The sequence below is a fragment of the Oncorhynchus nerka genome, linkage group LG3 (assembly GCF_034236695.1).
Source record: "Oncorhynchus nerka isolate Pitt River linkage group LG3, Oner_Uvic_2.0, whole genome shotgun sequence".
Classification (NCBI taxonomy): Eukaryota; Metazoa; Chordata; class Actinopteri; order Salmoniformes; family Salmonidae; genus Oncorhynchus; species Oncorhynchus nerka.
Genome location: NC_088398.1, coordinates 61,668,815 through 61,683,143, shown reverse-complemented (window position 1 = coordinate 61,683,143; position 14,329 = coordinate 61,668,815). Strand labels below are relative to the sequence as shown.

Sequence of the window (14,329 nt, the reverse complement as noted above, 5' to 3'; positions counted from 1 at the left end):
AGGGGTTGACTCATAACCCACAGTCCCAGTGGTTATATAGTGTGTGGATGAAGGGCGGGTGGATTAGTGTTGCAGGGGTTGACTCATAACCCACAGTCCCAGTGGTTATATAGTGTGTGGATGAAGGGCGGGTGGATTAGTGTTGCAGGGGTTGACTCATAACCCACAGTCCCAGTGGTTATATATTGTGTGGATGAAGGGGCGGGTGGATTAGTGTTGCAGGGGTTGACTCATAACCCACAGTCCCAGTGGTTATATAGTGTGTGGATGAAGGGCGGGTGGATTAGTGTTGCAGGGGTTGACTCATAACCTGAGTCCCAGTGGTTATATAGTGTGTGGATGAAGGGCGGGTGGATTAGTGTTGCAGGGGTTGACTCATAACCCACAGTCCCAGTGGTTATATAGTGTGTGGATGAAGGGCGGGTGGATTAGTGTTGCAGGGGTTGACTCATAACCCACAGTCCCAGTGGTTATATAGTGTGTGGATGAAGGGCGGGTGGATTAGTGTTGCAGGGGTTGACTCATAACCCACAGTCCCAGTGGTTATATAGTGTGTGGATGAAGGGCGGGTGGATTAGTGTTGCAGGGGTTGACTCATAACCCACAGTCCCAGTGGTTATATAGTGTGTGGATGAAGGGCGGGTGGATTAGTGTTGCAGGGGTTGACTCATAACCCACAGTCCCAGTGGTTATATAGTGTGTGGATGAAGGGCGGGTGGATTAGTGTTGCAGGGGTTGACTCATAACCCACAGTCCCAGTGGTTATATAGTGTGTGGATGAAGGGCGGGTGGATTAGTGTTGCAGGGGTTGACTCATAACCCACAGTCCCAGTGGTTATATAGTGTGTGGATGAAGGGGGGGTGGATTAGTGTTGCAGGGGTTGACTCATAACCCACAGTCCCAGTGGTTATATAGTGTGTGGATGAAGGGCGGGTGGATTAGTGTTGCAGGGGTTGACTCATAACCCACAGTCCCAGTGGTTATATAGTGTGTGGATGAAGGGCGGGTGGATTAGTGTTGCAGGGGTTGACTCATAACCCACAGTCCCAGTGGTTATATAGTGTGTGGATGAAGGGCAGGGTGGATTAGTGTTGCAGGGGTTGACTCATAACCCACAGTCCCAGTGGTTATATAGTGTGTGGATGAAGGGCGGGTGGATTAGTGTTGCAGGGGTTGACTCATAACCCACAGTCCCAGTGGTTATATAGTTGTGTGGATGAAGGGCGGGTGGATTAGTGTTGCAGGGGTTGACTCATAACCCACAGTCCCAGTGGTTATATAGTGTGTGGATGAAGGGCGGGTGGATTAGTGTTGCAGGGGTTGACTCATAACCCACAGTCCCAGTGGTTATATAGTGTGTGGATGAAGGGCGGGTGGATTAGTGTTGCAGGGGTTGACTCATAACCCACAGTCCCAGTGGTTATATAGTGTGTGGATGAAGGGCGGGTGGATTAGTGTTGCAGGGGTTGACTCATAACCCACAGTCCCAGTGGTTATATAGTGTGTGGATGAAGGGCGGGTGGATTAGTGTTGCAGGGGTTGACTCATAACCCACAGTCCCAGTGGTTATATAGTGTGTGGATGAAGGGCGGGTGGATTAGTGTTGCAGGGGTTGACTCATAACCCACAGTCCCAGTGGTTATATAGTGTGTGGATGAAGGGCGGGTGGATTAGTGTTGCAGGGGTTGACTCATAACCCACAGTCCCAGTGGTTATATAGTGTGTGGATGAAGGGGCGGGTGGATTAGTGTTGCAGGGGTTGACTCATAACCCACAGTCCCAGTGGTTATATAGTGTGTGGATGAAGGGCGGGTGGATTAGTGTTGCAGGGGTTGACTCATAACCCACAGTCCCAGTGGTTATATAGTGTGTGGATGAAGGGCGGGTGGATTAGTGTTGCAGGGGTTGACTCATAACCCACAGTCCCAGTGGTTATATAGTGTGTGGATGAAGGGGCGGGTGGATTAGTGTTGCAGGGGTTGACTCATAACCCACAGTCCCAGTGGTTATATAGTGTGTGGATGAAGGGCGGGTGGATTAGTGTTGCAGGGTTGACTCATAACCCACAGTCCCAGTGGTTATATAGTGTGTGGATGAAGGGGCGGGTGGATTAGTGTTGCAGGGGTTGACTCATAACCCACAGTCCCAGTGGTTATATAGTGTGTGGATGAAGGGCGGGTGGATTAGTGTTGCAGGGGTTGACTCATAACCCACAGTCCCAGTGGTTATATAGTGTGGATGAAGGGCGGGTGGATTAGTGTTGCAGGGGTTGACTCATAACCCACAGTCCCAGTGGTTATATATTGTGTGGATGAAGGGCGGGTGGATTAGTGTTGCAGGGGTTGACTCATAACCCACAGTCCCAGTGGTTATATATTGTGTGGATGAAGGGCGGGTGGATTAGTGTTGCAGGGGTTGACTCATAACCCACAGTCCCAGTGGTTATATAGTGTGTGGATGAAGGGCGGGTGGATTAGTGTTGCAGGGGTTGACTCATAACCCACAGTCCCAGTGGTTATATAGTGTGTGGATGAAGGGCGGGTGGATTAGTGTTGCAGGGGTTGACTCATAACCCACAGTCCCAGTGGTTATATAGTGTGTGGATGAAGGGCGGGTGGATTAGTGTTGCAGGGGTTGACTCATAACCCACAGTCCCAGTGGTTATATAGTGTGTGGATGAAGGGCGGGTGGATTAGTGTTGCAGGGGTTGACTCATAACCCACAGTCCCAGTGGTTATATAGTGTGTGGATGAAGGGCGGGTGGATTAGTGTTGCAGGGGTTGACTCATAACCCACAGTCCCAGTGGTTATATAGTGTGTGGATGAAGGGCGGGTGGATTAGTGTTGCAGGGGTTGACTCATAACCCACAGTCCCAGTGGTTATATAGTGTGTGGATGAAGGCGGGTGGATTAGTGTTGCAGGGGTTGACTCATAACCCACAGTCCCAGTGGTTATATAGTGTGTGGATGAAGGGCGGGTGGATTAGTGTTGCAGGGGTTGACTCATAACCCACAGTCCCAGTGGTTATATAGTGTGTGGATGAAGGGCGGGTGGATTAGTGTTGCAGGGTTGACTCATAACCCACAGTCCCAGTGGTTATATAGTGTGTGGATGAAGGGCGGGTGGATTAGTGTTGCAGGGGTTGACTCATAACCCACAGTCCCAGTGGTTATATAGTGTGTGGATGAAGGGCGGGTGGATTAGTGTTGCAGGGGTTGACTCATAACCCACAGTCCCAGTGGTTATATAGTGTGTGGATGAAGGGCGGGTGGATTAGTGTTGCAGGGGTTGACTCATAACCCACAGTCCCAGTGGTTATATAGTGTGTGGATGAAGGGCGGGTGGATTAGTGTTGCAGGGGTTGACTCATAACCCACAGTCCCAGTGGTTATATAGTGTGTGGATGAAGGGCGGGTGGATTAGTGTTGCAGGGGTTGACTCATAACCCACAGTCCCAGTGGTTATATAGTGTGTGGATGAAGGGCGGGTGGATTAGTGTTGCAGGGGTTGACTCATAACCCACAGTCCCAGTGGTTATATAGTGTGTGGATGAAGGGCGGGTGGATTAGTGTTGCAGGGGTTGACTCATAACCCACAGTCCCAGTGGTTATATAGTGTGTGGATGAAGGGCGGGTGGATTAGTGTTGCAGGGGTTGACTCATAACCCACAGTCCCAGTGGTTATATAGTGTGTGGATGAAGGGCGGGTGGATTAGTGTTGCAGGGGTTGACTCATAACCCACAGTCCCAGTGGTTATATAGTGTGTGGATGAAGGGCGGGTGGATTAGTGTTGCAGGGGTTGACTCATAACCCACAGTCCCAGTGGTTATATAGTGTGTGGATGAAGGGCGGGTGGATTAGTGTTGCAGGGTTGACTCATAACCCACAGTCCCAGTGGTTATATAGTGTGTGGATGAAGGGCGGGTGGATTAGTGTTGCAGGGGTTGACTCATAACCCACAGTCCCAGTGGTTATATAGTGTGTGGATGAAGGGCGGGTGGATTAGTGTTGCAGGGGTTGACTCATAACCCACAGTCCCAGTGGTTATATATTGTGTGGATGAAGGGCGGGTGGATTAGTGTTGCAGGGGTTGACTCATAACCCACAGTCCCAGTGGTTATATAGTGTGTGGATGAAGGGCGGGTGGATTAGTGTTGCAGGGGTTGACTCATAACCCACAGTCCCAGTGGTTATATAGTGTGTGGATGAAGGGGCGGGTGGATTAGTGTTGCAGGGGTTGACTCATAACCCACAGTCCCAGTGGTTATATAGTGTGTGGATGAAGGGCGGGTGGATTAGTGTTGCAGGGGTTGACTCATAACCCACAGTCCCAGTGGTTATATAGTGTGTGGATGAAGGGCGGGTGGATTAGTGTTGCAGGGGTTGACTCATAACCCACAGTCCCAGTGGTTATATAGTGTGGGATGAAGGGCGGGTGGATTAGTGTTGCAGGGGTTGACTCATAACCCACAGTCCCAGTGGTTATATAGTGTGTGGATGAAGGGCGGGTGGATTAGTGTTGCAGGGGTTGACTCATAACCCACAGTCCCAGTGGTTATATAGTGTGTGGATGAAGGGCGGGTGGATTAGTGTTGCAGGGGTTGACTCATAACCCACAGTCCCAGTGGTTATATAGTGTGGGATGAAGGCGGGTGGATTAGTGTTGCAGGGGTTGACTCATAACCCACAGTCCCAGTGGTTATATAGTGTGTGGATGAAGGGCGGGTGGATTAGTGTTGCAGGGGTTGACTCATAACCCACAGTCCCAGTGGTTATATAGTGTGTGGATGAAGGGCGGGTGGATTAGTGTTGCAGGGGTTGACTCATAACCCACAGTCCCAGTGGTTATATAGTGTGTGGATGAAGGGCGGGTGGATTAGTGTTGCAGGGGTTGACTCATAACCCACAGTCCCAGTGGTTATATAGTGTGTGGATGAAGGGCGGGTGGATTAGTGTTGCAGGGTTGACTCATAACCCACAGTCCCAGTGGTTATATAGTGTGTGGATGAAGGGCGGGTGGATTAGTGTTGCAGGGGTTGACTCATAACCCCCACAGTCCCAGTGGTTATATAGTGTGTGGATGAAGTCCCAGTGGTTATATATTGTGTGGATGAAGGCGGGTGGATTAGTGTTGCAGGGTTGACTCATAACCCACAGTCCCAGTGGTTATATAGTGTGTGGATGAAGGGCGGGTGGATTAGTGTTGCAGGGGTTGACTCATAACCCACAGTCCCAGTGGTTATATAGTGTGTGGATGAAGGGCGGGTGGATTAGTGTTGCAGGGGTTGACTCATAACCCACAGTCCCAGTGGTTATATAGTGTGGATGAAGGGCGGGTGGATTAGTGTTGCAGGGGTTGACTCATAACCCACAGTCCCAGTGGTTATATAGTGTGTGGATGAAGGGCGGGTGGATTAGTGTTGCAGGGGTTGACTCATAACCCACAGTCCCAGTGGTTATATAGTGTGTGGATGAAGGGCGGGTGGATTAGTGTTGCAGGGGTTGACTCATAACCCACAGTCCCAGTGGTTATATAGTGTGTGGATGAAGGGCGGGTGGATTAGTGTTGCAGGGGTTGACTCATAACCCACAGTCCCAGTGGTTATATAGTGTGTGGATGAAGGCGGGTGGATTAGTGTTGCAGGGGTTGACTCATAACCCACAGTCCCAGTGGTTATATAGTGTGTGGATGAAGGGCGGGTGGATTAGTGTTGCAGGGGTTGACTCATAACCCACAGTCCCAGTGGTTATATAGTGTGTGGATGAAGGGCGGGTGGATTAGTGTTGCAGGGGTTGACTCATAACCCACAGTCCCAGTGGTTATATAGTGTGTGGATGAAGGGCGGGTGGATTAGTGTTGCAGGGGTTGACTCATAACCCACAGTCCCAGTGGTTATATAGTGTGTGGATGAAGGGCGGGTGGATTAGTGTTGCAGGGGTTGACTCATAACCCACAGTCCCAGTGGTTATATAGTGTGTGGATGAAGGGCGGGTGGATTAGTGTTGCAGGGGTTGACTCATAACCCACAGTCCCAGTGGTTATATAGTGTGTGGATGAAGGGCGGGTGGATTAGTGTTGCAGGGGTTGACTCATAACCCACAGTCCCAGTGGTTATATAGTGTGTGGATGAAGGGCGGGTGGATTAGTGTTGCAGGGGTTGACTCATAACCCACAGTCCCAGTGGTTATATAGTGTGTGGATGAAGGGCGGGTGGATTAGTGTTGCAGGGGTTGACTCATAACCCACAGTCCCAGTGGTTATATAGTGTGTGGATGAAGGGCGGGTGGATTAGTGTTGCAGGGGTTGACTCATAACCCACAGTCCCAGTGGTTATATAGTGTGTGGATGAAGGGCGGGTGGATTAGTGTTGCAGGGGTTGACTCATAACCCACAGTCCCAGTGGTTATATAGTGTGTGGATGAAGGGGCGGGTGGATTAGTGTTGCAGGGTTGACTCATAACCCACAGTCCCAGTGGTTATATAGTGTGTGGATGAAGGGCGGGTGGATTAGTGTTGCAGGGGTTGACTCATAACCCACAGTCCCAGTGGTTATATAGTGTGTGGATGAAGGGCGGGTGGATTAGTGTTGCAGGGGTTGACTCATAACCCACAGTCCCAGTGGTTATATAGTGTGTGGATGAAGGGCGGGTGGATTAGTGTTGCAGGGGTTGACTCATAACCCACAGTCCCAGTGGTTATATAGTGTGTGGATGAAGGGCGGGTGGATTAGTGTTGCAGGGGTTGACTCATAACCCACAGTCCCAGTGGTTATATAGTGTGTGGATGAAGGGCGGGTGGATTAGTGTTGCAGGGGTTGACTCATAACCCACAGTCCCAGTGGTTATATAGTGTGTGGATGAAGGGCGGGTGGATTAGTGTTGCAGGGGTTGACTCATAACCCACAGTCCCAGTGGTTATATAGTGTGTGGATGAAGGGCGGGTGGATTAGTGTTGCAGGGGTTGACTCATAACCCACAGTCCCAGTGGTTATATAGTGTGTGGATGAAGGGCGGGTGGATTAGTGTTGCAGGGTTGACTCATAACCCACAGTCCCAGTGGTTATATAGTGTGTGGATGAAGGGCGGGTGGATTAGTGTTGCAGGGGTTGACTCATAACCCACAGTCCCAGTGGTTATATAGTGTGTGGATGAAGGGCGGGTGGATTAGTGTTGCAGGGGTTGACTCATAACCCACAGTCCCAGTGGTTATATAGTGTGTGGATGAAGGGCGGGTGGATTAGTGTTGCAGGGTTGACTCATAACCCACAGTCCCAGTGGTTATATAGTGTGTGGATGAAGGGCGGGTGGATTAGTGTTGCAGGGGTTGACTCATAACCCACAGTCCCAGTGGTTATATAGTGTGTGGATGAAGGGCGGGTGGATTAGTGTTGCAGGGGTTGACTCATAACCCACAGTCCCAGTGGTTATATAGTGTGTGGATGAAGGGGGGGGTGGATTAGTGTTGCAGGGGGGTTGACTCATAACCCACAGTCCCAGTGGTTATATAGTGTGTGGATGAAGGGCGGGTGGATTAGTGTTGCAGGGGTTGACTCATAACCCACAGTCCCAGTGGTTATATAGTGTGTGGATGAAGGGCGGGTGGATTAGTGTTGCAGGGGTTGACTCATAACCCACAGTCCCAGTGGTTATATAGTGTGTGGATGAAGGGCGGGTGGATTAGTGTTGCAGGGGTTGACTCATAACCCACAGTCCCAGTGGTTATATAGTGTGTGGATGAAGGGCGGGTGGATTAGTGTTGCAGGGGTTGACTCATAACCCACAGTCCCAGTGGTTATATAGTGTGTGGATGAAGGGCGGGTGGATTAGTGTTGCAGGGGTTGACTCATAACCCACAGTCCCAGTGGTTATATAGTGTGTGGATGAAGGGCGGGTGGATTAGTGTTGCAGGGGTTGACTCATAACCCACAGTCCCAGTGGTTATATAGTGTGTGGATGAAGGGCGGTGGATTAGTGTTGCAGGGGTTGACTCATAACCCACAGTCCCAGTGGTTATATAGTGTGTGGATGAAGGGCGGGTGGATTAGTGTTGCAGGGGTTGACTCATAACCCACAGTCCCAGTGGTTATATAGTGTGTGGATGAAGGGCGGGTGGATTAGTGTTGCAGGGTTGACTCACAACCCACAGTCCCAGTGGTTATATAGTGTGTGGATGAAGGGCGGGTGGATTAGTGTTGCAGGGGTTGACTCATAACCCCAGTCCCAGTGGTTATATAGTGTGTGGATGAAGGGCGGGTGGATTAGTGTTGCAGGGGTTGACTCATAACCCACAGTCCCAGTGGTTATATAGTGTGTGGATGAAGGGCGGGTGGATTAGTGTTGCAGGGGTTGACTCATAACCCACAGTCCCAGTGGTTATATAGTGTGTGGATGAAGGGCGGGTGGATTAGTGTTGCAGGGGTTGACTCATAACCCACAGTCCCAGTGGTTATATAGTGTGGATGAAGGGCGGGTGGATTAGTGTTGCAGGGGTTGACTCATAACCCACAGTCCCAGTGGTTATATAGTGTGTGGATGAAGGGCGGGTGGATTAGTGTTGCAGGGGTTGACTCATAACCCACAGTCCCAGTGGTTATATAGTGTGTGGATGAAGGGCGGGTGGATTAGTGTTGCAGGGGTTGACTCATAACCCACAGTCCCAGTGGTTATATAGTGTGTGATGAAGGGCGGGTGGATTAGTGTTGCAGGGTTGACTCATAACCCACAGTCCCAGTGGTTATATAGTGTGTGGATGAAGGGCGGGTGGATTAGTGTTGCAGGGGTTGACTCATAACCCACAGTCCCAGTGGTTATATAGTGTGTGGATGAAGGGCGGGTGGATTAGTGTTGCAGGGGTTGACTCATAACCCACAGTCCCAGTGGTTATATAGTGTGTGGATGAAGGGCGGGTGGATTAGTGTTGCAGGGTTGACTCATAACCCACAGTCCCAGTGGTTATATAGTGTGTGGATGAAGGGCGGGTGGATTAGTGTTGCAGGGGTTGACTCATAACCCACAGTCCCAGTGGTTATATAGTGTGTGGATGAAGGGCGGGTGGATTAGTGTTGCAGGGGTTGACTCATAACCCACAGTCCCAGTGGTTATATAGTGTGTGGATGAAGGGCGGGTGGATTAGTGTTGCAGGGGTTGACTCATAACCCACAGTCCCAGTGGTTATATAGTGTGTGGATGAAGGGCGGGTGGATTAGTGTTGCAGGGTGGTTATAGTTGATGAAGGGCTGGATTAGTGTTGCAGGGGTTGACCCCCACAGTCCCAGTGGTTATATAGTGTGTGGATGAAGGGGCGGGTGGATTAGTGTTGCAGGGGTTGACTCATAACCCACAGTCCCAGTGGTTATATAGTGTGTGGATGAAGGGCGGGTGGATTAGTGTTGCAGGGGTTGACTCATAACCCACAGTCCCAGTGGTTATATAGTGTGGGATGAAGGGCGGGTGGATTAGTGTTGCAGGGGTTGACTCATAACCCACAGTCCCAGTGGTTATATAGTGTGTGGATGAAGGGCGGGTGGATTAGTGTTGCAGGGGTTGACTCATAACCCACAGTCCCAGTGGTTATATAGTGTGTGGATGAAGGGCGGGTGGATTAGTGTTGCAGGGGTTGACTCATAACCCACAGTCCCAGTGGTTATATAGTGTGTGGATGAAGGGCGGGTGGATTAGTGTTGCAGGGTTGACTCATAACCCACAGTCCCAGTGGTTATATATTGTGTGGATGAAGGGCGGGTGGATTAGTGTTGCAGGGTTGACTCATAACCCACAGTCCCAGTGGTTATATAGTGTGTGGATGAAGGGCGGGTGGATTAGTGTTGCAGGGGTTGACTCATAACCCACAGTCCCAGTGGTTATATATTGTGTGGATGAAGGGCGGGTGGATTAGTGTTGCAGGGGTTGACTCATAACCCACAGTCCCAGTGGTTATATAGTGTGTGGATGAAGGGCGGGTGGATTAGTGTTGCAGGGGTTGACTCATAACCCACAGTCCCAGTGGTTATATAGTGTGTGGATGAAGGGCGGGTGGATTAGTGTTGCAGGGGTTGACTCATAACCCACAGTCCCAGTGGTTATATAGTGTGTGGATGAAGGGCGGGTGGATTAGTGTTGCAGGGGTTGACTCATAACCCACAGTCCCAGTGGTTATATAGTGTGTGGATGAAGGGCGGGTGGATTAGTGTTGCAGGGGTTGACTCATAACCCACAGTCCCAGTGGTTATATAGTGTGTGGATGAAGGGCGGGTGGATTAGTGTTGCAGGGGTTGACTCATAACCCACAGTCCCAGTGGTTATATAGTGTGTGGATGAAGGGCGGGTGGATTAGTGTTGCAGGGGTTGACTCATAACCCACAGTCCCAGTGGTTATATAGTGTGTGGATGAAGGTTGCGGGTGGATTAGTGTTGCAGGGGTTGACTCATAACCCACAGTCCCAGTGGTTATATAGTGTGGATGAAGGGGCGGGTGGATTAGTGTTGCAGGGGTTGACTCATAACCCACAGTCCCAGTGGTTATATAGTGTGTGGATGAAGGGCGGGTGGATTAGTGTTGCAGGGGTTGACTCATAACCCACAGTCCCAGTGGTTATATAGTGTGTGGATGAAGGGCGGGTGGATTAGTGTTGCAGGGGTTGACTCATAACCCACAGTCCCAGTGGTTATATAGTGTGTGGATGAAGGCGGGTGGATTAGTGTTGCAGGGGTTGACTCATAACCCACAGTCCCAGTGGTTATATAGTGTGGATGAAGGGCGGGTGGATTAGTGTTGCAGGGGTTGACTCATAACCCACAGTCCCAGTGGTTATATAGTGTGTGGATGAAGGGCGGGTGGATTAGTGTTGCAGGGTTGACTCATAACCCACAGTCCCAGTGGTTATATAGTGTGTGGATGAAGGGCGGGTGGATTAGTGTTGCAGGGGTTGACTCATAACCCACAGTCCCAGTGGTTATATAGTGTGTGGATGAAGGGCGGGTGGATTAGTGTTGCAGGGGTTGACTCATAACCCACAGTCCCAGTGGTTATATAGTGTGTGGATGAAGGGGCGGGTGGATTAGTGTTGCAGGGGTTGACTCGCAACCCACAGTCCCAGTGGTTATATAGTGTGTGGATGAAGGGCGGGTGGATTAGTGTTGCAGGGGTTGACTCATAACCCACAGTCCCAGTGGTTATATAGTGTGTGGATGAAGGGCGGGTGGATTAGTGTTGCAGGGGTTGACTCATAACCCACAGTCCCAGTGGTTATATAGTGTGTGGATGAAGGGCGGGTGGATTAGTGTTGCAGGGGTTGACTCATAACCCACAGTCCCAGTGGTTATATATGTGTGGATGAAGGGCGGGTGGATTAGTGTTGCAGGGGTTGACTCATAACCCACAGTCCCAGTGGTTATATAGTGTGTGGATGAAGGGCGGGTGGATTAGTGTTGCAGGGGTTGACTCATAACCCACAGTCCCAGTGGTTATATAGTGTGTGGATGAAGGGCGGGTGGATTAGTGTTGCAGGGGTTGACTCATAACCCACAGTCCCAGTGGTTATATAGTGTGTGGATGAAGGGCGGGTGGATTAGTGTTGCAGGGGTTGACTCATAACCCACAGTCCCAGTGGTTATATAGTGTGGATGAAGGGCGGGTGGATTAGTGTTGCAGGGGTTGACTCATAACCCACAGTCCCAGTGGTTATATAGTGTGGATGAAGGGCGGGTGGATTAGTGTTGCAGGGGTTGACTCCACAACCCACAGTCCCAGTGGTTATATAGTGTGTGGATGAAGGGCGGGTGGATTAGTGTTGCAGGGGTTGACTCATAACCCACAGTCCCAGTGGTTATATAGTGTGTGGATGAAGGGGCGGGTGGATTAGTGTTGCAGGGGGTTGACTCATAACCCACAGTCCCAGTGGTTATATAGTGTGTGGATGAAGGGCGGGTGGATTAGTGTTGCAGGGGTTGACTCATAACCCACAGTCCCAGTGGTTATATAGTGTGGATGAAGGGCGGGTGGATTAGTGTTGCAGGGGTTGACTCATAACCCACAGTCCCAGTGGTTATATAGTGTGTGGATGAAGGGCGGGTGGATTAGTGTTGCAGGGGTTGACTCATAACCCACAGTCCCAGTGGTTATATATTGTGTGGATGAAGGGCGGGTGGATTAGTGTTGCAGGGGTTGACTCATAACCCACAGTCCCAGTGGTTATATATTGTGTGGATGAAGGGCGGGTGGATTGAACAAAATTAAAACAATACTTTAAAAAACCTTTCTTGTACAATTTATATCTATAGGCTACATTGAGGTTTTCCTTTCATTATGTTAAGCTATATGGCATTAGGCCCTAAAACGTAGGCTTATGCGATAACTGTAGGCCAACACACGCCAAATAGCCTACATGCCAATCACCAAATGGTTTTGGGAACAGACAGAAAACATAACTTCGATCCACAGAGGCAAAAAGGACAATGTGGGAATTTAATACAATAAGAGAAAAAGCTGCGAAATGGAGTAAAAAATAAACAGAATGGTGGGTCAGAAAGGCAATGTTTGGGAAAGATTTGGTGAAGTAGTGAGAGAGGATGATAGCAGTGTGATGATTGTGAGGAGCTATGCAAAATCCACAGTGACACGAGTGGGGCTTCAAATAGACCTATGGTATGTCAAGGGAACTGTAGCCTACTGTTCAGATGGGTTGAATGGAAACTGAAATCTGGACACTGACTGTAGGTCTATAACCTCTCACATAGCCTTAATATTAACTCCTGCAGAATTAAGCATTTCTTGATTCACCCTATGTAGGCTAAATTTTGACTTGGGGAACAGGAGTTGAGAAATATGCTTTCTTTCTTTCAGCATCTTGAGAGAATGCACTGTGCAGTTAGATACCATTTGTGGAGGTGCTGTCTATACCAGCATCATAAAACCTGATAGTATTTCAACCACATAAAATATTCATCCAAGCTGAACTGAAATCTATCAGAAACATGTTGAGTCGTTTTCACAGCTTTCTATGTCCTTACAACCGGTCAAACAGGTGCCATTTGGACATTCTGCACAGAAAACCTTTCACATGTATTATTTTATATATTAGCGGGTTCGGGACGGTTGCGGACCTCAGATGTTCACTTTATCACATATAGTCGGCCGGTTGCGGATGGGTTATTAGTAATTGCGGATGGGTGCGAGTGAACAAACAGCTGACCTGCGCACCGCTAGTGTGTGTGTGTGTGTGTGTGTGTGTGTGTGTGTGTGTGTGTGTGTGTGTGTGTGTGCAGTATTGAAGTGTGAGACCTCCTGCATGTTCTAACACTACAGACCTCTGACCTTCTCTAGGCTGGAGATCATATTGAAACCAAACCATAGAATTAGAAATACTAGAACACATTCCCATCCATGTCAACTGTCATGGTTGATGGACCACAGTCATTGAGTTTACCTCCCATGGACTAAGCCGGGGCTTTGTCCGTTCTGGTCGTTGTAACTCTATGATTCAGACATTACTCAACCGATTCTAGAGCAATGCGAGATTTAGCCTGAAAACACACTCAGTCCAGCTTGTCTGTGTCTGAATGTTTTGACGGTTTCTTCTGTTCTCTGACTGCTTTCCAACTTTCCATCTGTTCACCTGTCACAGAGTTTATGAGAGAACTGCCTGTTGACATTTGTCACCATAATGCAAGTGTTCTGCTGGGGTAAAGGCAAATCTGACCTTTTTGATTTTTTATTCAATCCATTTTTGGTCTTAAGAACCTTGAATTTCACATGAGAAAACATTAACATACACTTAAGAAAACATATTCTAACACTTACAACAAGTATCCTGAGTCAGGCAGGTGTGAGTTCTGCTATTTACCTTGTTGTAGTAAGTAATCCGTGAGGCTTAGAGCCAGCCATTTATGTTTGACCAGGAATGTAACTGTCAATTTAGCCAAGCCATGGAGAATGGATTATTCGTACTTCACAAAAAGCATTCATGAAGTTATCCAAATGTATATCCCATCCTTCTGAACGGTATCCTCAGGGAATCTATTGAGCCCTCCACTCCAAATACTTATTAGCTGTAGGTCACGTGTGTGTGTGTGTTCTGTTAGTTTTCCTATATGTTAACAGTTAGTCAGTAAACTGCTATAACAGAGAAACAACACTTCCCAGGAAATGTGGTTCCGCCAGTCTGGCCCACCCCTTCTCTCTCAGGGAGAACTCTCTGTGGCCAGTGGGAGAAGGGAGAACAGATGTGGACTATTCTGTCCCAGGGGCTGCTCAAACAGCGTCATAGAACAAATAGAGCTGTGTTGTGTAGAACAGCAATGATGTAGAAGAGTTGTTTTAGCTCTATACA

At 49.2% G+C, this 14,329-nt stretch overlaps 1 protein-coding gene across 1 annotated transcript in view; it reads right to left on the bottom strand.

Annotated features, from left to right (window-relative positions):
- LOC115111878 (syntaxin-19-like) overlaps positions 1 to 14,116 on the bottom strand; it is a 21,726-nt gene extending 7,610 nt beyond the window's left edge. Inside the window, exon 1 of the mRNA XM_029638407.2 lies at positions 13,844 to 14,116. The gene's annotated coding sequence lies outside the window, so the exon portion shown is untranslated. The remainder of the gene's footprint in view (positions 1 to 13,843) is intronic.
- Between the last annotated feature and the right edge of the window lie 213 nt (positions 14,117 to 14,329).